At 40.4% G+C, this 22669-nt stretch overlaps 1 protein-coding gene across 2 annotated transcripts in view; it reads right to left on the bottom strand.

Annotated features, from left to right (window-relative positions):
- Window positions 1-22099, bottom strand: part of PAK5 (p21 (RAC1) activated kinase 5) — a 127027-nt gene extending 104928 nt beyond the window's left edge. For both annotated transcript variants that reach the window (XM_070933059.1, XM_070933058.1), the window contains exon 1: window positions 22034-22099. The gene's annotated coding sequence lies outside the window, so the exon portion shown is untranslated. The remainder of the gene's footprint in view (window positions 1-22033) is intronic.
- Between the last annotated feature and the right edge of the window lie 570 nt (window positions 22100-22669).

Here is a 22669-nt window from a genome sequence, read left to right on the forward strand (position 1 = left end):
CAACAAAGAATTTATTGCAGGAGTGAACAACATGTGGGCCATCACTTATTCCTTAACTACAACAACATCCAGCATCCTTTGCAATTGATTGGCTGAAGCAACTGGGAATGGCAAGTTCAACAACATTGGTGGTTAGAAGTTGCTCACCATTGCTCTACAATTTCCATTAATTTGTGGACTTGTTGTGTTACTAACAAAATAGCAGTAATAGTAACGGAATTGGAAGGTACCTTGGAGGTCATCTAGTCCAATTCTTGCAAGAGACCTATACTATTTCTCATAAATGATAGTCCAGTCTCTTCTTAAAAGCCTCCAGTGATGGGGCAACCACAAATTCCCAAGGCAATTTGTTCCACTGGTAGGAATGTTCTCCTTAGTTCTAGGTTGCTTCTGTCCTTGGTTAGTTTCCATCCATTGTTTCTTGTCCTTCCTACTGGTGCTTTGGTAAATAAGTTGGCCGCCTCTTCCTTGTGGCAGCTCTTCAAGTATTGGAAGACTGCTATCATGTCACCCCTGGTCTTTCTTTTCACTAACTAGGTATACCCAGTTCCCGCAATCATTCTTTGTATATTTTCACTTCCAGGCCAGTGGTGGGTTGCCCCCAGTTCACACCGATTCTATAGAACCGGTAGTAAAACCGGTGGGAGGCTCCGCCCACCGACCCCGACATCATCAAAACGTTTCTGCGCATGCGCAGAAGAGCATGCGCGCAGCCCCACTGCAAACCGGTAGTAAAGATAAGTAGAAACCACCCCGTTCCAGGCCCCTAATAATTTTTCTTGCTCTTCTCTGAGCTCTATTATAGCAGAATCTCAATTCTATTCATTTTAATACAGTTCCTGGAAGAAAAAAAACTGGGAAAAAGAGGGGACTGGTTTAACTATAAATAAATATTGCAGAAAATATTGCAGAAAGAAAAAAGTTTACACTAGGATCAGAGTCAGACCCAATGTTCTAATTTAATTTAATTTAATTTAATTTCCAATTTATAATTAAAAACCTTTTAAAGTTTATTTTATGCTTTTATTTATTTTCAGTCTCATATCCTCTCCATATCTGTTACATAACATCGCCAATTTCAATTCTGCCTCCTAGTCTGATTTCACTCATCTCTGGAATTGTTGGCACTGTTAATTCATGCCATTTTGGAAGTCTACACATCCTACTTTTGCGAAAACAATTTACACAAAATGAAAATAAGAAACAGTCATATTCTGTGTGAAGACTTAGTTTATTAAGGGGATAGGGGCATTCTGTGGTTGTGGTTGCATCTCATCAATTTTTAAAAGACCTGTTAATCTTTGTGTATGTCTGAATGATATAGATGACATAACGTGTATTGTGTGATTGGAATTGTAAAGTCAGAAATGCATGCAGGTCATTGCTTGATTGTCATGCAAGGAACTGACAAGGGTGGGCTAACTTTTACATATATTTGAGACAAATGTCTATATTGTTTGCTGTTACTAATTTTGGTCTGTGATAAATGCTTGAAGAATAGGCAAGTGATGGCCCTTCCGGGCTCATGATTCCATTTGTTACATTTTAGGCTGACTTCTCTTGTCATATATTTAAGATATATTTAATCATGACAGTATATATTATATTCATGTATGATTTTATTAGGACAGAAAGTCTTACAGGAGTTCTGCCATAATAGCTACATTTGCAAAACTTGCTTAAATACATTAAAGACCTATAAAAAGACCTGGATTTGCACAAGCGAAGTTAGTTTTATCCTTGGTTAGTTCTTGATGTTTAGAATGTTGTACAAATCCATTCCAACTTATTTGGAGGCTGACCTTTTAAAGGATACTAAACTTGCAAGACCCATTTTCTAATCACTTTTGGAAACTGCCTCTTAACTATGTTAAAGCTATTAGAGACAAATTTGAAAAGTCACTGAGTTTATCTTCAACTCTGAACAAAAGAAAACTTTTATTATAAATTATAAACTTAAAAACTTAATTTGAAATAAACAGCGAAAAGAAAATAAGATTTTTATCTAGCTTGGCTACTGTTTACTTAGTTTGGATGTTTTTATTGTTTTAAGTGTTTTTGTTGCTTTAATAGTTTTTATGATTTTGAAACTGTAAGTCACCCAGAATCATTGTCTGAGATGGATGGCTATAGAAATTAAATAAACATGGAATTGTAAAGTTTATTGTTGTAACAATATATTATACTCCTGTTTTTTCAGTTATTATTAAGCACTTGTTATGTATTTTTTTTCAAAATGTATCTTTGTGTGTTGTCTCTTCTGTTTTAATTTTTTCTGTTATTTTAAAATAATAAAAAAAAATTAAAAAAATGATAGAAGTAAAAGGAAAGAATATAAAGTTGGTTTATTTGATCGAAGTTAAAATACTTCTTTTTGTAAAGTTCTGGTAACCCTTTATGGACTTTTTTTGCTGATACCAGGATTGAAAAGTTGATGATTTATGGATTTGCTTATAGATAAAGACTCCAAATATGATGAAGAGATATCTATTTGTGTAATGGAATGAGTAAATGACCTTGGGGAACAAGGGGAAGAGATGCTGCCTAGGAAACAATCAGACAAGAGAGGCAGGAGCCTCCCATGGTCAGAGAAAGAAACTTAGGAGTGATCCATCCCAATGGATCAAGCAGTTAATAGTAGTGGAAAGAAGTTTGTACTTTCAGATTTGCAAGATTAATGTAGCCTTACAATAAACCTCATCTAACCACGCTTCCTGTCTAATTTACCTGGGAGGGCAGGGCTCCTGAAACTTTTCCAGAAAATGAAGTATTTCTCACAGAAAAGTATTGCAGTAACACATGTTTTGCTATACACATGTTTATTCCCTTTGTGTGTATTGGAACAAAACCAAAAAAGGGAGGAAAAAAAGCAAATTGGACATAATGTCACACAAAACTCCAAAAATGTGCTGGACAAAATCATAGGCACCCTTTACTTAATATTTGGTTGCACACCCTTTGGAATAAATAACTGAAATCAGTCGCTTCCGATAACCATCAATAGGCTTCTTAGACCTCTCACCTGGAATTTTGGACCACTCTTCCTTTGCAAACTGCTCCAGGTCTCTCTTATTGGAAGGTCACCTCTTCCCAACAGCAATTTTAAGATCTCTCCACAGGTGTTCAATGGGATTGAGATCTGGACTCATTGCTGGCCACTTCAGAACTCTCCAGCGCTTTGTTGCCATCCATTTCTGGGTGCTCTTTGACGTATGTTTGGGGTCATTGTCCTGCTGGAAGACCCAAGATCTCCGACGCAAACCCAGCTTTCTGACACTGGGCTCTACAGTGCGACCCAAAATCCGTTGGTAATCCTCAGATTTCATGATGCCTTGCACACATTCAAGGCACCCAGTGCCAGAGGCAGCAAAACAACCCCAAAACATCAGTGAACCTCCACCATATTTCACTGTAGGTACTGTGTTCTTTTCTTTGTAGGCCTCATTCCGTTTGCGGTAAACAGTAGAATGATGTGCTTTACCAAAAAGCTCTATCTTGGTCTCATCTGTCCACAAGACGTTTGCCCAGAAAGATTTTGGCTTACTCAAGTACATGTCGGCAAACTGTAGTCTTGCTTTTTTATGTCTCTGTGTGTCAGCAGTGGGGTCCTCCTGGGTCTCCTGCCATAGCGTTTCATTTCATTTAAATGTCGACGGATAGTTCGCGCTGACACTGATGTTCCCTGAGCCTGCAGGACAGCTTGAATTGCTTTGGAACTTGTTTGGGGCTGCTTATCCACTATCCGGATTATCCTGCATTGACACCTTTCATCAATTTTTCTCTTCCGTCCATGCCCAGGGAGATTAGCTACAGTGCCATGGGTTGCCAACTTCTTGATAATGTTGCGCACTGTGGACAAAGGCAAATCTAGATCTCTGGAGATGGACTTCTAACCTTGAGATTGGTGATATTTTTCCACAATTTTGATTCTCACGTCCTCAGACAGTTCTCTTCTCCTCTTTCTGTTGTCCATGCTTAGTGTGGCACACACAGACACACAATGCAAAGACTTTTTATCTGCTTTCAGGTGTGAGTTTTATATTGCCCACACTTGTTACTTGCCCCAGGTGAGTTTAAAGGAGCATCACATGCTTGAAACAATCTTATTTATCCACAATTTTGAAAGGGTGCCAATGATTTTGTCCAGCCCATTTTTGGAGTTTTGTGTGACATTATGTCCAATTTGCTTTTTTTCCTCCCTTTTTTGGTTTTGTTCCAATACACACAAAGGGAATAAACATGTGTATAGCAAAACATGTGTTACTGCAATACTTTTCTGTGAGAAATACTTCATTTTCTGGAAAAATTTAAGGGGTGCCAACATTTATGGCCATGACTGTGTGTGTATGTGTGTGTGTGTGTGTGTGTGTGTGTGTGTGTGTGTATTTCTCTTTAGCCAGGTTCTTCCTACGTAAACCAAGATTTTTATGCAGCCCTAGTTCAGTGAAATCACAATCCACTAGTTTCTAGGCTTTTTTCAGGCAGCCAACAAGCACCCTGCTGCCCATTGGGAGACTAAGGAGACTAAGATAGATCTATTTCGGACTTATTAGTCAAAATCAGTTAAAATTGAGATACTAATAAAAGTACGAAGTCACAAAAAAAAAACTAGGTTAAGTTGTTCAAGAATGTAAATAAAGTCTGAACACTCAATGCTGCCCGTTTTTTAGCTAATCCTGCAGCACCTCTATATCTCCTCAGCAACAGAAGGACTAGAGGCAGCTCCTAGAGAAAGTAATCAAGGATTTCCTTCCCCCTCTGCTTTTTGATCAGGGTAATTAAGGCACATCCCAGAGTACTCTTTCTTTCGACAGTGATTGACAGAGGCACAGTAGGAAACAGGCAGGCGGAATATATTGTTTCTTTCATCTGGTCTCTCAGAAAAAGGAGGAAAAAAGAGGCATGGTGGCAGTACAGTAACACTACAGCTGGATTTCATGATTTAATCCAAAACAGATTATAGCTCACGCTCAAAGAGAACAAAGAGAAAAGAAAACGACATTAAGCAACTAACTGAGATTTTTCTGTAAAGTTGATATAAGATCAGACAACCAAGAATTTCTGCAGGTGAAATAAAAAAATAAGGACAAACTGGTGACCACAACTATATGATCAATGTATTACGTGCAATACATGTAAAAAAAAGGGGGGGGGGGCTTTGATCACATGTTGTCACTGACTTCTTGACTTTGACACACACACAGACACACACACCTCTAGTTTCCTCACATATTTGGATACCAGCACTTTTAAACATCTTAGGCCGACTGGGCTCATTCATATCCTGTATTAAAACCATATTTGCTTTTCGGTTGTTTGTTGAATAAACTAAAAAGTAATGTTCGCCCAACACACTAAGCTATAAATCACAGCGTATAAGTCCACAAAGGATTTAATTCATAAACCGCCCTAAAGCACAAACGAAACCACATTTTGACATGTTTTACTATGTGAACTGAATGGTTCAAAACTCCCCCCGCCCCATTTCTTAGAATATATATGCATAAGTGTGCATATGTGTCCTTGAACACATATCTTAGATCTGCTTCCATATATCTGGCAGGCCCAACTTTGCTTAAATTGCCCAAATCTTGTCAGCTGTCTCCACTGCCAGCCATCTTTGTTAAAGGCTCGGGTTGTGCAGTTCTTCTGATTCCATAAAGCACACGGGAATGCCAATATAACACTCCCCCTACAACTCTTTGCAGGAGCCATATCACTGGAGTCAGCACTGAAGTGCTATACAGCCATATTAAAGATAATTGCCACCTTCCCTGTTGGGTTAATTCCATCCCTTCCCTCCAATTGCTGGCAGAGATCACCAGCTGATTTTCTCCCTTTAAGCAGATGAGAAGGTGAGGGTCAGGAGTGGTGAAACGAATGGTCTATAACAGGGGTGTCAAACTTGCAGTCTGCAGGCCGGATGCGTCACACACTGGCCACGCCCATCTCCGGTTTAGCGAAGGGGGAAAAAGTTGTGATATATCACGTGACGACAACATGATGTCACGAGTTTGACACCCATAATCTATGCAGAAGTCAAGAACATTTTAACAAACACCAATAAATAAATCATTAGCATATTCTTGTGCGAATTGTAAGAAATGATATTTTTAAATAAAACGATCCCCAAATATGTTGAAATAGTCACATGTGTGCTTTAAATTGAAAAAATTATGGAACTCACCCATGCTACAGTAGCTTTTGGAATAACAGAAGGAAAAGATCTTGGGATGGATCTTTAAGTTCATATCTAATCTTGTTCCTGACTTCTCATATTTTCTTTCATTTCATATAATTGAAACAAATCCTGCTTGAGTGGGGGGTTGGACTAGATGACCTACATGGTCCCTTCAAACTCTGTTATTCTGCTATCACTATTTTAAATTTAAAGTCAGGTTAAGAGTAACATTATAAAAATCCTGGTGTGTGTGTGTGTGTGTGTGTGTGTGTGTGTGTGTGTGTGTGTGTGTTGATAGTTGAAAGGCTGCTTGGTACACTTTTCTGTCCATAACTCTTAGAAAGGCCTTCCATTACAGGTAGGGGTGGGCTTCAAAAATTTTAGCAAGGGGTTCTGTGCCCGGTTGCTGGGTGGGTGTGCTCATGCTGGGCATGGCCTAGTCAGCCTCCTGTACCACGGTGGGGTGTGTGTGGCGTTTTTGCCCTCCCTGGGCTCCAGAGGCTTTTCTTGAGCCTCCAGGAGGGTGAAAATGCCCAAAAACTTCCTGAACCTCCGGTAGGCCTGTTTTTTTCCCTCCCTGAGCCTCCACGCATACCCTGCACTTATCTGCATCCAAAACGGGCTGTGTGGGGACTTCTGAGAGGGACGGGGTGGGCAGGGCCAGCCAGGAGTATGATTTGGGGGTTCTCCAAACTGCACGGAATCTTAGCTAGAGGTTCTCCGAACCCCTGCAAACCACCCCTGATTACAGATAGTCTTCGATTTACAATCACAATTGTAACCAGAATTTCAGTTGCCAAGCAAGGCAGCTGTTAAGTTGCGCCAAATTTATGATCTTTCTTTTTGCTACAGTTCAATGAACCACTGAAGTTGTTTTTTTTTTTTTTGCTTTAATTTATATGCCGCCCTTCTCCGGAGACTCAGGGCGGCTTACCATGCGTTAAGCAATAGCCTTCATACTTTTGTATATTTATACAAAGTCAGCTTATTGCCCCCACAATCTGGGTCCTCATTTCACCTACCTTTGAAAGGATGGAAGGCTGAGTCAACCTTGAGCCTGGTAAGATTTGAACTTGCAGTAATTGCAGGCAGATGTTAATAACAGTGTGCTTTAGTCCACTGTACTACAGGCTCTGTAGTAGTTGTTAAGTGAATCACTCCGTTGTTAAGCAAATCTGGCTTCCCCCATTTACTTTGTTTGTCAGAAATCAACTGGGAAAGTTGCAAATGATCATCACACAATCCAAGGACCCTGCAACTGCCGTATATACCTGCAGGTTGCCAACCACCCAAATTTTCGACCGTGGGGATGCCGTGAACATTGTAAGTGTGAGGTCTAGTTGTAAGTCACTTTTTTCAGTGCTGTTGTAATTTTGGTCGCTAAACGAATGGCTGTAGGTCAAGGATTACCTCTACTGTGCTCACAATCAAAAAGAAGCAGAAATAAGGTAGCCAAGTTTGTGAACTATAGTGTGCTTTGCAATCTCACGATTGTCTAGTTTAGTCTGTTTTCATCTTTTTCTACAATAAAATGCTTATAAGGATAAAATCTCCTAGCACCATGACCACAGTGATGCTTTCCAGTTTCCATGAAAGTAAATATTTATTATATTTTTGAACTTGGGCACCAATAACCTGCCAGCGGTAAGCCTATTTCTGCAGCCTCCCAATGCCATCTCAATCTGCATTTGGTTGAAATTCCGTGACACCCTTTCCTATAATTTGGAGATGGGAATCCCATCAGTGGTGGGATTAATTTTTTTTTACTACCGGTTCTGTGGGCGTGGCTTGGTGGGCATGGCAGGGAAGAATACTGTAAAATCTCCATTCCCTCCTCACTCCAGGGGAAGGTTACTGCAAAATCCCCATTTCCTCCCAATCAGCTGGGACTAGGGAGGCAGAGAATAGATGGGTGTGGGGACAGTCAGAGGCGGTATTTAGCGGTTCTCCGAACTACTCAAAATTTCCACTACCGGTTCTCCAGAACTGCTCAGAACCTGCTGAATACCACCTCTGAATCCCATGAAAGTAAACCATGGAATAGACTTGCAAGAAGGTTAAAAAAAAGGGAGCTGGGATTCCTTCTCCAAATTCTGGTCTTGCCTTCATTATTATTCATCTGCTTTAACCATCAACCCTGCTCTCCTATTAAATTGCGTTGAGAAAAATCACACCCTTACTTCACTTGGAAAACTTCCTTATTTCAACAAGACAGAGAAAGAAAACAGAAACTGAAAACAAAGCAAAGTTCAAAGAATAGTACCAAACTATTGTTAATAATATGTTATTCTAATTCAGGGGTGCTTAGATGTGGCCTGCAGGGCCACCCTGGAAATGGCAAAGGATCAATCGGCAGTGCCTCTGCCAACAAAAATGAAGCCTGGGAGGGCCACTTGTGGCCCTCCCGGGCTCCGTTTTCGGCCACAATGGCCTCCTTCAGCCCTTTGCCAGCGAAAATGGAGTTCGGGGAGGCTGCGGTGGCTGCAACAGCCTCCTGGAGCGCTCTGCCAGCGAAAATAGGCCCCGTTTTTGCTGGCAGAGGGCTGCAGGAGGCTGTCGCAGCTGAAAACAGGGCACGGGGGGGGCACACTCTGTTTTTGCTGGCAGAGGGCTAGCAAAACAAATTAAAAACAAAACAAAAGGAGAAATATTTCCCCTTTTGTATTTGAGCATGCAAGAATGGATTGGAAATGAGAAAGGGAAAGAGGAAAGAAAAAGAAGGGAAGATGGGAAGAGAGCAAGAAAGAAAAAATAAGGAAAGAGGAGAAGAAGGAAGGAAGGAAGGAAGGAAGGAAGGAAGGAAGGAAGGAAGGAAGGAAGGAAGGAAGGAAAGAAGATTATAATGAGAGTGAGGGAGGGTCTGAGGGAAGTCCTGCCTTAGCACTTGTCCACCCCAGGTGCCCCCCTGACACAAGTGACATTGAGCTGGCCACTCCCACCCTGGCCCCCCCCGAAGTCAAACTCAACCCTGATGTAGCCCTCAATGAAATCAAGCTTGACGCCCGTTTTCATTTTGGAGAAAATAAAAGTTCAGGTGACACTTACAAAATTACAATTACAAAATATGTACCAAGTTAGTGAATATCACAACATGTGAGGTTAAAATATGACTCATTAGTTCATGGTTCGCTGCATGATGCAATGCTAGGTAAGTGATTCAGTTCAATAAATCAAATCCAACTAATCGCCTGTTGTAAGAAAACTGCCATGTCCACTTTTTAGTCTTTCTTATTGACAATTGTTACGTCTGGGATGTTATGTGGCAGCTGCCTGTCAATTTGAATTCTAAAATCCCAGAGGGCTTTAGGTTCTTCATTTTCCATTACTTTGTCTATTTTATGGTCCCACCTTACAGATTAGTGGTATTTCTTGCAGATCTTCCGGTGCACTATTGTTGCTACTTTCTCATGCTGTTGTTTGTAATAGTCTGTGTGATCTTCTTATAGCAGCTATAACTAGGTGGTCTACTGTTTTTTTCAGCTTCTTTGCAGAAGTGACACTGCTTTCTTTTGCTCCTCAATTCTGGCTTGTATGCATTTGTTCTTAAAACTTGGGTCTTGTGCAGCCAGAATTAGCCCCTCTGTCTATTTCTTCAATTTTCCTGCTCTTACCCATAGCCAGATCTTATTATTATCTGCTTTGCCTATTCTTTTTTAATTTATTTATTTATTTATTTGTTTAAATTTCTATACCGCCCTTCTCCAAATAGGACTCAGGGCGGTGCACAGCCTAAGTAAAAACAAAGCATACCAAATTTAAAAAAAATTACATACTGGGCATGTAATACTTTGTTTTTCCAGGTCTCTTTTCTGTTCTTCATTTGGTCTTTCTTGTAGACTAGTTTGGTGTCTCCATACTCAGTAAGTCATCCAGTATACTAGCTTCAATGCAGCGTCTTCACTGTCTGTGAAATATTCTTCCAATGCCTTTTTTTCTTCAACCATCTGACGTACTTGCAATAGTCCACACCTGCCTATTTTCCTTGGTAACTAGAGTCTGTCAACATTGCTCCATGGATGAAGGGCATGATTCATACCGTGTTTCCCTGAAAATAAGACCCTATTTTATATATTTTTGAACCCTGAAATAAGCACTTATTTTTGCGGAGGTCTTATTATTTTGGGGCACATGGAGCAAGACAGGGATCCTCTTGCCATCTTACCTGATTTCCAGCTCTGTCTCCCTAACCCTAACCAGAGGAAATGGCAGGGACCGGCTGCACATGTGTTTAAATATTTTTGGGGAGGGCTTATTTTCAGGGAAACACGGTATTTTTCTGGCCTTCCTATCCATTGTTTTTAGTTCTGTTTGAGTCCAGTCTACTATTCCAGCTGTATATCTGGAACTGCCCCAGGTATTAATTGCCTTGATGGTATTTCCTCCACTGAATTTACCCTTTAAGATCTTCTTCACTTTCTTGATTTTATTCATTCTAAATCTTTTCCATACGATTCGTCTTTGTTGTAATTTAAAACAGTTTTTTCTTTTCCTTCAAACACTTAGTCTAGGTTTCTTTATTTGTGTTGTTGTATGATATTGTATATAAAGGAGAAATTCCTGCTTACATCTAATTAGACTTTTATGTATGTTAGAATTAGAAACCAAAATGACATTATTTACATTTTGATATTTACAACAATTTTAATCTGCATGATACATTTCTGTTACATTATCAGCATACTGAAAAATATAGCACGGGAGTTTTGTTTTCTTTAAAAAATTGTACAAAGGCATCCTGCTTGTGATGATTTCAAAACACTCACAAAATGTTTTACTGATCCTTCATGACAGACAGCTTTTGGATGGCAAACAAACTGCCTGTAGGCAGGTCCTTCTGTCTGCCTTTTAAAACACAACTTTAAAAAATGCTCTCCTGAAAACAATAGAACTCAAACCAACACAGTGCACTTTTCGGTGATGACAAACCCAATTCTCCAGCTGGCTTATTAGTTGCTGAAGGCCTACTAGTTTTTCTGAAATGTCACTTAGTTTTTGTATGATTTTGATGGATGTTGAAAATTAGCCAGCTCTTGGTAAAGATTTATTTCGAAAACCTCCTGGGAAATTAAAGGCGTTGACAGCATAATCCTACACATCTCATATCAGACCCGTCTGCAGATGCGTAGCTCTGCAGACGCCTTGATCAATGTTCTCATTGGAGGTCTAAGTGGTCCTTCAGCCAGTTTCAGATGGTTGTCATGGCCTCAGAGGATCAGAAAGGCTAGGGGGTTCCTAGCATATTTCTGGAGAATCAGGCAGTAGCATCACTCATGGAAGAATGAAGTCTCTCAGCTCCAGATGCTATGCCCATAGACTGTGACCATGGACACCAGGCATGGAAACTCAAATGCATAGTTCTCAAGACTACAAAAACTATAGGTGTGGTATCAAAAAAAAAAAAAAAAGGCATAGTAGCAGGTTGGAAGAAGAGTTAATTCAGAAATATCCCAAGTAGAGGAATTTTTGGAACACTTTTATGACGGATAACTCAACCCTGAGCCTTATTTGATTATCAGGAAACTTTCATTTCCACCTAGATCTGACAATATTCAACCCTCCTACAGAATTTTGTATGGCTTGAAATCCTGGGCTGGATTGTGGGTACAGTTTTAATCATTATTCTAGTAAAACCTGAGCTTATTCAATTTACCAATATAGAAGAAAATTATTTGACGTTCAGGGTTAAATTATGAGGTCCTTGGTGCTCTCTGAGCTTGGTGGTATACTTGCAAACGTTTCATTACCCAAATAGGTAACCTTAGTGCTAGAACAGAGTGGGATTTGGTCTCTGTTTATATATTAATGGCTTGCCCTATCAGTGTTGGTGGGAGTGTTCTTGGCGGTTCCTTGATTAGGCTGTTGTTCCTGTTACTTTGTTTGTCTGAGTTGGTATGTCTCAAAGGTGCTTTTTCAAAAGGCAACTGGGTTATGTTTTTTCCTTGAGGAAGAAGACATTTTGCTTCTCATCCAAGAAGTTTCATCAATTCTCACTGGATGGTGGAGGGGATGGAAGGATCATATTTGTTTGCAGTCAACTGGTCATTAACACTCTCTCAAAGAGCCGGTGAGGCCACTTGGGGGTTTATCTATGTCCTCGGGATCACCTGAATCAGAGTGTAAATGGAAGTGGAATCTTCTTGAAACTGCTGAAAGGATTGTGTTGTAGGCAGGAGATACCGTATTTTTCAGAGTAACGACACACCTTTCCCCCAAATTTGGGTGTGTCTTATACACCGAATGTAAACCTGCCCGCCCACTGGCCCCCACCCTTTGGCCTCTGCCTCCCAGCAATTTACCTCCTTGAAGCAAGCAGCAAGAAGAAACAGCCCATTTCAGCTTCAGCACAGCCTAATTAGCATAAATTGATTGTCCCTTGGATTGGCCTCCCGATTCTCAGCTGTTTCAGGCTGCAGATATTGCCATTGCCTATGGCTGCGCGGGCCTCTGCCACTTGCTGCAAGGAGGTAAATTGCTGGGAGCATATATTTTTTTTCTTGTGTTAATCAAGCTATGCTGAAAACAAAAATGAGAGTAAAGCAGGCTATTTGCCGTTTGCTGCAAGGAGGCAAAATTGCTGGGAGGCGGAGGCAGAGGCAGATTCTTTTTCTTGTTTTCCTCACCAAAAAAGGTAGGTGTGTCTTATAGTCTGGAGCGTCTTATACTCCGAAAAATACAGTAGGTAGTCTTGCATTACTCTCCCTATGTTGAGGGAGGTTTGTTCTGTTCTAACATAGATGGCCTCTTCTCCCCCTCTTTGAAATCAACGGCCCTCTCTATCCACAATGTGGGTTTAGCTGTTTTCAAAAGAGTGACCTTTGTCTTTCAAATGCTGATGGACCTCTGGATCTTGTCCTGGGTAGTCCCCTGCCTCAACAGAGGGAGAGGAATACGACAGCATAGCCAAGTTTTTAAGGCCTTAGGAAAGGCTAGCAGGGTTGGGGGCCATTCTGATCTCCGAAAGGAGGATGTTCCACAGAGCAGGGACCACTGCGGAAAAAGCTCGTATTTTGGTCCCTGCCAGACAGCATTCTTTGGCTGACGGAATCTGCAGCATGCCCATTCTTCTTGATCTGGTTGGACGGATAGAGTATTGTGACGTGTATTGATGTTTTATTTATTTATTTTATTAAATGGGCTGCTTAAAATATAATTTTTAGCATTCATTGTCCCATAAATGGCCTAATTAAGATCACGTATAAGTGCAGAGAAGCAAAACACTACCTGGGGGTGTTCTTGCAAAATAAGAAATACTGCCCCAATACACAAACCTCCCACTGAAAGCTCTCTGATTTGTTGTGGGGCACCACACGCAGAACTAAAGGATGCCCCCTTTACATTGCAGAAAAACTATGGGAAGCCCAGAATTTTTTTCTCCCGCTGGAAGAAATTAGGCTGAAGTCTAATTTTGATCAAGAAAACAACTCTCAAGGGAAGGTAAGCTCATTTCCTTCCCCACCAATCATTGCATCCAAGTAGAAGCAACTTTTACAAGAGGCAAGCCATAATCTGTTAAAGTCTGGTTTGTTTAATAGGACACAATTGGCTGGTTTTGTTCATTATGCTAAGCTATGGTTCGCTAACACAAGGGCTGGATTTGCATAACATACCAAACCAAACAAGCCAGATGACTGCTCAGTAGGATAAGTGGGGTAATTCTTGTGTCTTGTCTTTTCCTTTGTTTGATGCCAAATGATCAATCCTTTAGAATTTGGATTATTGCTTCTGATGTTAAAAACTAAATTGGGAGCTGCTTTACCTTAAACAAAACCATTTATCTACCTGACCCCATAGGTGGGTTTTCTTTCCAGGTGACTTTTCAGCTATTGCTCAGCTGTGACCAGTAGTAACCATTTCTTCTTTGTTAAGGTTGGGACGAAGCATCTCAAAATATTCTGCCAGTATATTACAACCTAAAATTCTCAACCACATTAGTTGCACCTGTGTAATGTGCACAATATGTTTATGCCCTTATGACAAACTTTTTTATTTGCATGGTGGTTATCTATTTTCAAAGGAGTCCATGGCTACAACACAAACCATGGGATGGGATGGGATGGGATGGGATGGGATGGGATGGGATAGGATAGGATAGGATAGGATAGGATAGGATAGGATAGGATAGGATAGGATAGGATAGAATAGAATAGAATAGAACAGAACAGAACAGAACAGAATAGAATAGAATAGAATAGAATAGAATAGAATAGAATAGAATAGAATAGAATAGAATAGAATGAGTTGGAAGGGACCTTGGAGGTCTTCTAGTCCAACCCCCTACTTAGGCAGGAAACCCTACACCACTTCAGACAAATGGTTATCCAATGTCTTCTTAAAAACTTCCAGTGCTGGAATATTCACAACTTCTGGAGGCAAGTTGTTCCACTGATTAATTGTTCTAACTGTCAGGAAATTTCTCCTCAATTCTAAGTTGCTTCTCTCCTTGATTAGTTTCCACCCATTGCTTCTTGTCCTGCCCTAAGGTGCTTTGGAGAATAGCTTGACTCCCTCTTCTTTGTGGCAACCCCTGAGATATTGGAACACTGCTATCATGTCTCCCCTAGTCCTTCTTTTCATTAAACTAGACATACCCAGTTCCTGCAGTCGTTCTTCATATGTTTTAGCCTCCAGTCCCCTAATCATCTTTGTGAATATTAATGAATATTAACTTCCCCAATTCAAATATATATTGCGAATAAAGGTAAATGTATGTGTCCCAGGATAATTTTGTAGGCTCCAATGTGAGTCTGTCACCGAGACCAAAGGTTTATTCTTCCAGGTTTTAAAGCTCGTGCTGGAGCCCATCCTCAGGGAGGGGGAGGGGGAGAGAGAATATCCCTGAGGATGGGCTCCAGCATGAGTTTGAAAACCTGGAAGAATAAATCTTTGGTTCTGGTGACAGACTCAGATTGGATCCTGCAAAATTATATTTTTAAAGTAGCATGTTTATCTACCAAACAGGTGGGCAAATGTGAGGTATCTTTAGCAGTGCTTATGCTTGGTCCCTCATCAGGAGTTTGCCTCTGAAGATAAGATGTGGCATTTTTTGTTTGATCCATACTGGACTGCCTGGGACCTAGCACCAGAAACATCTCCCTCCGAGCATAAGCTTAAAAAAAACCTGCTGTTTTCCTGCTCTCTTTTTAGCCTTCCCCAATACCTCATCCAACTTCAGCCAACAATAGTCGAAAAAGGATTCATTCCTTTCTGCAATAAAGGTAGCCCTGGAGTTATACTCATTCATTTAATGACCATTCAAAATTACAGCAGCACTGAAAAAAGTGATTTATGACCAGTTTTCACACTTACAACCATTGCGGCATCCCCATGATTAGTCACATGATCAAAATTCGACCACTTGGCAATTGGCATGTATTTATGATCACTCTCCCGGGGTTGTGTGATTGCCATTTTTGACCTTCCCAGCCATCTTCAGACAAACAAAGTCAATGGGGGAAGCCAGATTCAATTAGCGACCACATGATTCACTTAGCGACCGTAGAGAATCGCTTAACAACTGTGGCAAAAAAGGCCATAAAACGAAGCAAGACACACTTAGCAACCACAAGTGAGCCATGAAGCCTTTGGCTCACTTGTGATTGTTAAGTCGAGGACTACCTGAAGCTACGCTGAAGACTACGCAAAGCTAGAAACATTGAAGAACAAAACAAAACAACACCCAATCATGATTTTTAAAAATGGCAGAGCCCTTGCAATAGCCTGAACACTCAAAACACCATTATTTGTTTTATTCTGAGGCCAGGACAAAATCATCTTTCTTTTGAATTCGGAGGAAAAAAAAATGGAACAAGTGGGGTTTTCTCTTGAACTTGAAACACCTGAGGTAACTGTTTTGCACATTCTTTTATATTACTTATAAGTTTACAAACCATGACAGGATATGAGGAAGAAACAATAGCACTGAAAGTTCATTGAAAACTACAGCGAATCAATTGCATAGCTTTAGATTCCAAAGCATTGTTATCCTTTCAGAAGTATTTCCTGGAGAAGGTGGAATGGGATAAAGAGTGAAAGCAATTTCTACAGGAAGCAGTCATAATTCTAAACTGCTGCACCGAAGACCCTAGTACTAATCTTTCATGACTGCGCTCTTGCTGACTGGGATATTAAAAAGACAGAAAATAAAAGATATTTTCATTGAACAATGGCATTATGTGGTGCAAAGTGCAGGTTTGTGCTTCTATATTGTCCTTATTTAAACAGTTATTTAAGGGGGGGGGACACACACACCTACAAACAGAGTCCTGTAACCTGCCTGTAATCTTTGTCCTTTGATCTAACTGGATGGCTGGTCTATATGAAATTCTGGTTAGCTAGAAAACTGATACTTCGGGGCTGGTTTAATGATTATGAATCCCTGCCCAAGCAATTATGGATCTTACAGCTTATTCTCCCTAAATTCAATCTGAGGGTGTACCTTGCCTTGCATAATAGCCACATTTTATGAGTTGAAATTGTTCAGTGACTGTTCGATGCCGAAGGTAGCTTGGATATTATACTGTAGCATCTGAGAATTAAAAAGAAAATCACTACAGTTCATTTTTTTTATTGTCATTGGCCTTTCCCCAATGAAACCACACACGGTCTCTAAATGTCATTTGATGTTTGAAAAGTAAAGGGAGTTAAGTTAACAAATGACTCAATTTATTTCCCTTGTAGGAAGGTTAGGAAATGGCTTAATGAAACATAAGCAGGCCTGTCATATCAGAAAAACGTGCCGAGTCTTTAAAGGAGTGCTGAAGTCAAACCATCAGCTCAATCTACCTCATAGAAATGTTGTTAGGAAGCTAGAATTACTAGAGACTCTTAGGTACACTACCTTGAACCGCCAGAGAAAAGGTAGACTGGTAGCATAATCAAAAATAATACGAAACCTTTTGTATTTTAACTAACACTGTCTCAATAAGCTAAGTTAGATTGTTTCTATCCTGCCTTTAATTTCTTTTATTTACTCGCTTTCTCCACCGCATAGGAATGCTTCCACCCCTACAGCAGGGGTGTCAAACTCGATTACATTGAGGCAGTGGTGGGATTCAAGTAATTTAACAACCGGTTCTCTTCCCTAATGATTTCTTCCAACAACCAGTTTGCCAAATTGCTCAGAAAGTTAACAACTGGTTCTCCCAAAGTGGTGCGAACTGGCTGAATCCCACCACTGCATTGAGGGCCGCATCAGGGTTGTGTTTGACCTCGGAGGGCTGGGGTGGGCGTGGCCAGGGTGGGTGTGGCCAGCTTGATGTCACTCATGTCAGGGGCGCCTGTGGGAGCTCGAGCACTCTGCCAGCGAAAATTGGCTCCCGAGCTCCGTTTTCAGCTGCAATGGCCTCCTGCAACCTTCTACCAGCTAAAACGGAGCTCACAAGGGCTGCATGCGGCCCTCCCGAACCCCGTTTTCACTTGCAGAGGCCCCGAGGTCCGGTCCTTTGCAATTTTCAGGGTGGCCCCATGGGTCAGATCTAAGTAGCCTGAGGGCCGAATCCGGCCCCCGGGCTTTGAGTTTGACACCCTTGGACTACAGTGATGTGCATGCATTTATGGGTTTTGTAACATCTCCCTTATCCTGTACGCTGAACTGCATAATCCAGGCGATATAATTTGAAGTTGGTAAATGTGAAGTGTAAACCTTGCATCACTTAAGCCAGTATACCTGGCTTTAAATTAGGCTTTCCTGGCTAGCGTTCCATCTTATTCATCAAGCTGCAGAAGACAGGAGGAGAAGCAGAGAAATTCTAGCAGAGCAATTCTAATATCACTGCTGGATGTGGAATGTTTCCATGATTCTCACCTTGCCATTCTATCATGCTATTTTATATTCGTAATAGCTTGTACTGTGTGTTCAGATTGTAAATGTGATGACAAAGAATTATAGATATTCACTAACTGCTTCAGGATCCTTTGGGGCTGATTTTGCTAGAAACCAAGTCCATAAACTAATTAATTATTTAGCATATGATGAGAATATGGCAGAAGAGAAGTAAACCTATACACACAATCCATAAACTAATTCTGAGATACAGACTTGTTGAAATTTGCTGGTTAAATGTATTCTTAAGTTTTAAATGGTTTAGGTAGCAGGTGATCATGTGCGTTTGATTTCACAAATCCTTCTATGTGATTAAAACAATGACTTGTTGAACATTTCCTCAAATACCAAGTGTGATTGTGTGTCTAAATCACTAACCAATTACATAATGGCTTAGTCCAAAAGATAAATGACTTTCTCTAAGCATGACAAAGTTGAAATCCAAGCCCGTGACACTGGTTTGTATATCTCATTCCATTATCTACTTAAAACAAGAAATACAAGGGACATTGATTTTGTGGCTGTAGTGATTGGCTGGTGGAGTGGTTCATTAAATAAGCAAGGGTATTATTTTTTTCTGAATTAAAAAAAAAGAATGGACTCTTATGACAATTTAAAAGTTTATTTATTCTGGTAGATATACTTAAGTAATGTTCTCCTTCAAGTGTTTGCTTATCTTAGCCATGACTGTAGCTATTTGTTATAGTTGCAAACATTATATATTTGATGTATGTGTATATGTGTGTGTGTGTGTGTGTGTGTGTGTGTGTGTACACACATACAGACACACACACACACACACACACACATATACATACACATATATATACATCCTCACCTGAACATTCAACCCAGGTGTAACCCCAATGTCAAGGGAAAGCTGAAGGAAGTAGTATTGTGAAAATGGTCCTAACAAGAATGAGACAATTTTGTGAGACTACATCACACTCTCAATCCCACATGAAACACACAGAAAGTTGTGCTGGGGGGAGGAGAATTAGATTTATTTATTTATTTTTATTTGATTTGATTTTTATACCGCCCTTCTCCAAAAGGGCGGTGAACAGCCGAGATAAAACATAGCATATAAAATCTCCTATACATCAGATAGTATAAGATCTCCTATACATCAGATAGGAACCATTTACACTGGGAGTTCAGGAGACATGCAAATACACTTAACTGGATAAAGGGCTAAGGAGATAGAAAAATATAAAAAGAGGATGTCTATGCTAGTACATAAGTAAACTGCACAGCACATTTGATCTCTCTTCTAAAATTTCATGCTGAATAAGCATCATGGACAGAAAACGGAAAAATAAAGAATCCATGTGTGCTTTTATTATAGTGCCACAGCAAATACCACAGTTTTCTTCTATACTTCCATACTTTATATCACTTATTTAAAAATCAGGTGTAATTGATTGTCTATTGGTGTCTGGGTTTAGCTTTTGTCCACCCTTCATTCTACCATCTCCCTTCAATTAAAAAAAGGGAGAGAACAGTTAAGCATTTTTGGATGGCTACTAGGAAAGCAGTGTGTAAAAACATAATACCATTTTCCTAGGAAAAAGGGGAAAACGAATGCTGCCCTGAAGCATTTACACTCATGAGAATATTTAAAAACCATTGGATGTGTTTTTGCCGTTTTGCTCCAATGGGGGGAGGGAATGTTTGGACTGTTTCGAATGGGGGGGGGTGTTGTCATTTTTTTGGCTAACAAAGCTTCGATGGTGTGTTGGATGTGAATGAATTCATATGGATTTACATCAAGGGGAATGCAGCAAATATTTAGACTGCAGTCCGATGTGATGGTTTTCTGTTATCTGGGCACTTGTATAAATGATTATGATGATTAGTTGGTTGAGTCAGACAGAAGCAGGAGAAAGGCAGAAAATAAACAACAGAGCATAAAATATTCGTCCTCTCCTTCAAAACTGAATTGTTAGATGGCACCCAGTAGCCAACCAATCTCTGCAAAATACTTTCATCATATGATTCCCCTGCTGGCTCCACCATTTCAATATTACAGCTGCCTTCTCCCCCACCCTTTATTGTTTAGCCTTGAAAAGAGACAATTTAAAGGTGAAAGGAAACAGGATGGCAACTTTCCAATTTAATGAGCAGATCTGTTTTTTCTTGTTCCAAAAGGCAGGGCTCAAACCAAGGGGTTCAATTTCCTGGGGGGAAAAAGGGGGTGGGTGGGTTTAATGAAAGATTAGTCAGCATTTCCTGCAGCTCTTTCCATTTGATCCCGGAAAGCAGGAAAAGGTGAGTTAGACTTTTGGTCCAATTGGTCCACCCATTGATTGGAATTGATTTTCCAAGATTCTAGGAGAAAGTTTTCCGAGTCATTCTTGAGGGTGGAGCATACAATCCATCTCCACACAAACTATGGCGCAGAGCCGAGGTGGCGCAGTAGTTAGAGTGCAGTACTGCAGGCTACTTCAACTGACTGCTAGCTACAGTTCAGCAGATCGAATCTCACCGGCTCAAGATTGACTCAGCCTTCCATCCTTCCGAGGTGGGTAAAATGAGGACCCAGATTGTTGGGGGCAATATGCTAACTCTGTAAACTGCTTAGAGAGGGCTTTGAAGCACTATGAAGCGGTATATAAGTCTAAGTGCTATTGCTATTGCTATGGATTTAGTGACTCAGCTATGGATTTAACATGCTAAATCTGGTATTAAGCAGAGGTTGGACAGCTACCGTATTTTTCAGAGTAAAAGACGCATCTTTTTCCCCCCTAAAAGGGAGTGAAAATTTAGGTGCGTCTTATACACCGAATGCAGCCCCGCCCACCCACTGGCCCCCACCCTTTGGCCTCTGCCTCGCAGCAGTTACCTCCTTGCAAGCAAACAGCAAGAAAAAACAGCTCCTTTCAGCTTCAGCAGAGCCTAATTAGCACAAGTTGATTGGATCGGCCTCCCGACTCTCAGCTGATTTGCTCTCAGCTGTTTTGTGCAGGGCTCTTCTGCTGCTTGCTGCAAAGAAGTAAATTGCTGGAGCAGATTTTTTTTTCCTTGTGCTAATCAAGCTATGCTAAAAACGAAAATGAAAGTAAAGCAAGCTGTTTGCTGTTTGCTGCATGGCAGAGGCAGATTTCTTTTTCTTCTTTTCCTCACCAAAAAAGATAGATGCGTCTTATACTCCGAAAAATACAGTATGTATCAATCCTGGGTAAAAAAAGTAATAGCAATAGCAATAGCACTTAAACTTATATACTGCTTCACGGTGCTTTACAGCCTCTCTAAGCGGTTTACAGAGTCAGCCTATTGCCCCCAACAATCTGCGTCCTCATTTTACCGACCTAGGAAGGAGTTAAGGCTGAGTCAACCTTGAGCCGCTCAGAATCGAACTGCTGGCCGTCGGCAGAATTAGCCTGCAATACTGCATTCTAATCACCTCGCCACCACAGCTCTTATAATGAAGATGTTTTATAATGATGTTTTATAATAAGTATTATTATAATAAGGATATTTTATATCAACAAGAGATTGAATTAGATTCCCTGAAATCTATGACTGTAGATGTACAACTTCTATGATTTCTCCTATAACTGGATAGGTTTAAGTATGAGGTACTTCAATCAGCTTTTAGTTATATAGTTAAAGCAAATGCAAGTAGAATGTGTGCTAAACAGCATCAGAACAATCAAAGAACTAAAGGAAAATATTAGCTTCAGCAAATATATTCTTGTTAGTACTTGTTATTATGACCAGCTACTAAATATTAGCTATCCTGCCTCAAATCTCCAGGGTATTTCACAATATGATAAAAATGGGAGACTGGCAAGGGATTCCACCTCTTCCATAAAGCAAGGCAGGGGAGATAAAATTGTTTAGCCATACTGGAAGGGAATAAGAGAAGCTCTAAGATACATAAATACCTTTGAATGGTCAGTTCCCCAAATGTAATGAACATGTGATGCCAATCAGAAAATGAGCAAATGCTGTTCTTCTTTGAAATTGATTCATGCTGCGATTAACACGTTTTAAAGAGATTCTAAGAAACAGTAAAAGAAACTTACCATGTATGAAGCAAATTAAGAATTTAAAGAACCCTGCTCCTTAGCTCCTGCATCCATAGTTCAGAAGTCCTTCTGCAGCGGTTGAATCTGAAAGCAGCATAGATGTATAGGATAAATAGCAGTGGTGAAATCCAATTTTTTTTACAGTGGGCGTGGCTTGGTGGGCGTAGTGTGGTACGGTGGGCATGGCAGGGGAAGGATACTGCAAAATCTCCATTCCCACCCCACTCCAGGGGAAGGATATTGCAAAATCTCCATTCCCACCCCACTCTGGGGCCAGCCAGAGGTGGTATTTGCCGGTTCTCTGAACTACTCAAAATTTCTGCTACTGGTTCTCCAGAACCTGCTGGATTTCACCCCTGATAAATAGGGAGAAAGAGTTAAAGGAGATACCAGGAAATTCCCATGTCCTACAAGGAAGGACCTTAATGTAGGTTTCAATTATTTCTTAGGGCTGGGGAGAGGGTCATTCTGAAGTTTATGATGGTAAGGACAGCCAATCTTTAGGGCTAATTGAAGGAAAATCCGAAGATATTTCAGCAGAATGCATTAGTTTTAATGTGGTTTCTTGTGGTGGTTTCTTTTTGTACACTATGCCTTTTAAATGATTTTTTAAAGGCTTGAGAATGCACAAAA

The sequence above is a fragment of the Pituophis catenifer genome, unplaced genomic scaffold (assembly GCF_029215685.1).
Source record: "Pituophis catenifer annectens isolate HBS135680 unplaced genomic scaffold, rPitCat1.0.hap2 SCAF_1, whole genome shotgun sequence".
Lineage (NCBI taxonomy): Eukaryota > Metazoa > Chordata > Lepidosauria > Squamata > Colubridae > Pituophis > Pituophis catenifer.